Here is a 3,426-nt window from a genome sequence, read left to right on the forward strand (position 1 = left end):
GGCCTTATTTTCTCGGATTGGGGTCTGCTTACCTTTTACCAATTTTGAGATAAGTCTTCTAGCACATACTGATGTTTTCCTTCACAACTTCATCCCAATTGTTGGGCCATTATCCAGAGTTTTGAGCTTTTGTGCTCGTTTATGGATATTGAGCCTGCTCTTAGGGTTTTTTTTTCTACTTTTTCACTCTCACTGTCGCCTTTAGATCCCAAGGCCGAGGGTTCATCTCTTTTTAAGGCTTCCCTAATAGGAGAATTTTTACTTTGTGTGAGGAGTCCTATTATGGATTCAAAGAAAATTTTTTTAAGATTGAAGGGGTAGAGGGCACAACTCCCTTCTTTCTAACTTTGGAGGGTACCAAAAGATTTAATCTTTTTTAAAACTATAATATCTCCTCACCGAAAATCTAAGTTTCCGGTGTGAATTCCAATAAACTCCTTAGTATCAATTTATTAATGATGCTATTAGTAAGATTCTTGTCTTTCATATCCTTATTTCTTGCTTTGGTGCATTTTTGGTTTCTCTATTTTATGGGTTCCCTTCTGCTTTATTTTCTAGTTGATATTGCTGGGGGACTTGCTGCCATTGCCGAAATAAAGAAGAGATTGGCAACCAAACCTCCAATCACGACTGGTGGCGACAGAGTTTCCTCTTCCGCCACTAGCCGTCAACCACAACATCGGAGGGTTGAAGAGAGTGGGGAAGGGCAAGGTCCCGAGGTCCACATCTTGGAAGGGAACTCTCCCACCAACTCCCCGACTAGGAAAAAGCTAAAGAATGTTGAACAAGATGATGCTGCTACTTTAGCCCCTACCTCCTTCAGGCATGTATTAGACAAGGGGTTTTGAGCTTTGAAATTTGTGGATAAGCATTTTATGGATGAGGACATCAGGATCGTTCTTGCCAAGATACCTCTAGAGGATACCCTTCCCCGAGTTTAGAGGATGCTCCTACGCTCTGCAACATATGTCCGAGATGCAGAGGTAGAGATCTCGAGTCTTCGCTCAGAGTTTCTCTCGAAGTACAAAATGATTACTGAGGCAAATACCTAAATTTAGAAGCTAAACAACTCAGTTACTGACCTTCAAGGTAGGAAAACTTCCTTCGAGAATGAGGTAAAGAGTTTGAAGGAAGCCAAAGCTACTTCTGACTCAAGTGAAGGAGCTCTGACGAAACAAGTTTCCGAGCTAATGAAGAAAATTGAGGATCTTAATCTTTCTATTAGAAAGGCTGAACAGGCAGCTGTTGATGGCATTTTTGATGCTGAGAAGAATATCCTTGACCAAATCAACCTGAAGGCTCCCAAATGGGACGTCTTCAAAGTCCATGCCTTCAAGAAGGTGGTAAATGGAAAGGTTGTTTCAATATTATGAGCATGATTTTTAACTTATTTTCCTAAGTATTTTGAACTTGGTAATTGTGAACTGTGGTACCTTTGTGGCTCCTTCTCCTGTCGTGTCTTTGGAATTTAGCTTTATGTGTTCCCATTATACTCAGGATTAACTTATCACTGTTAACGTTTTATCATTTCACTGCTTGTTATACATCCTTCTTCGTTAGGTCATTTTATTTTGAACTTTAATTTCAGTATGATTTCAACTTTAAATGAATTAGGGAATATTTAACGCATAACATGAATTTATCATAGGATTCACAAAAGAAATTAATAATTAAAATGCTTATTTGAGGTATATAGTCGCAAAGAAAGTTCCTTTTTCCGAATACAAGTAGGGCCTTATTAGAAGCCGAGATTCCTAGGAAAATAGTGTCCTTATTCTACTTAACAAAGAAAAATAAATGAAAATTTCCAAAACTTCCAACATTTCCTAAGAATAATACCTTTTCAAATGGGTTACGTTCCAACTTCTCAAAATATTGGAACAAACCAAGGTTTCTAACTTGTATGCACCTTTTTCCAGTGCTTTTTTCACTATGAAGGGTCCTTTATAGGTTAAGGCTAGCTTACCTCATGTTCCTGGTACCTCGGCATCGGCTTGCCTTAGAACTAGATCCCCCACTTGAAAACTTCTAGGTCGAACCTTTGTATTATACTTCTTGGCCATCCTTTGCTTTAGAGCTTGCTCTGCTAAATTAGCCATATCCCTGACTTTGTCAATTAGGTCCAAGCTCTCATGAGTTGCCCAGATTCTCAAAAACATTCTTGGGCTTGGCTCCCCGAGTTCTACCGGGATTATCGCCTCTTCGCCTAAGGTAAGTCTAAAAGGTGTCTCGTTGGTAGTGGAGTGTACTGTAGTTTGGTATGACCACAGCATCGAATACACCTCGTCAACCCAAGAGCCTAGGTGCTCATCCAATCTTTTCTTCAACCATTGAAAATCACCTTAGTGGCAGCTTCGACTTGTCCGTTTGCCTGCAGGTATTCCACTTAAGCAAATATTTTTCAGATCCCTAAGCTGGACAATAATTTCTGAAACCTAGAGTCTGTGAATTGGATCCCATTATTTGTGACATTGGACTCAAGGATCCCAAATCTTGCAATAATTTATTTCCAATCAAACTTCCAACATTGAGCGGAATTCATACTAGACAGGGGCGTGGCTTCAATCCACTTGGTAAAATAGTCTATAGCAACTATGAGATATTTTACCTGGTCGGGTCCTTGTGGGAAAGGTACTAATAGGTCCAAGCCCCACTTGGCAAATGGCCTTGTCGGGATGATGGACACGAGTTCATGGGGAGGTACTTGGTAGAGGTTGCCATGCTGCTGACATTTGTCACATTTTTTCACGTATTCCATGGCATCTTTGATGAGAGTAGGCCAGTAGTATCTGGCTCGGATGACCTTCTGAGCCAATGACTTTCCTCCTAATAATGTCTACAGCAACCCTCATGAACCTCCTGCAACACATACATTGTTTGGTGGTCATTTAAACACTTCAATAATGGTTGGGACACGACCCTTCTGTACAGCTGTCCATTTATCATGGTATATTTGGCTGCTTTAAGCCATAACTTCTTTTCTTCCTTAGAATCACTGGGAAAGGTCCTGTGTTCTAAGTATGCACAAATCGGGTACCTCCAAGTGTCAAAACTAGATGAACAGAAATTTGGAACATCAGATTTTGTCACAGTGGGCTTTGTAAGCAGCTCCTGTATTAGACTATGATTCCCTGTTCTGGGCTTAATGCTTGCGAGTTTGGACAACACATCAGCCGTGTATTTTGTTTCCTAGGCACATGTTTGATTAAAGAAGAATAAAAGGATTGTACCTCTTTCTATACTTATTTTTAAGTACTGTTGCAATAGAGGATCCCGTGCTTGATATTTCCCATTAACTTGGAAGGTCACTAACTGTGAATTGCTAAACACGGTTACTTCTATTGCGCCGACATCCCAAGCTAACGCTAATCCTGCAAGCAAGGCCATATACTCATACTGATTATTTGAGATAGGGAAGTCAAATTT

General features: G+C 40.2%; 1 pseudogene; it reads left to right on the forward strand.

Moving 5' to 3' along the window:
• Positions 1–530: 530 nt before the first annotated feature.
• LOC148576393 (uncharacterized) lies at positions 531–1,373 on the forward strand (annotated as a pseudogene).
• The last annotated feature ends 2,053 nt before the right edge of the window (positions 1,374–3,426 follow it).

Source organism: Arachis ipaensis, chromosome B1 (assembly GCF_059453495.1).
Source record: "Arachis ipaensis isolate K30076 ecotype BB chromosome B1, ASM5945349v1, whole genome shotgun sequence".
Classification (NCBI taxonomy): Eukaryota; Viridiplantae; Streptophyta; class Magnoliopsida; order Fabales; family Fabaceae; genus Arachis; species Arachis ipaensis.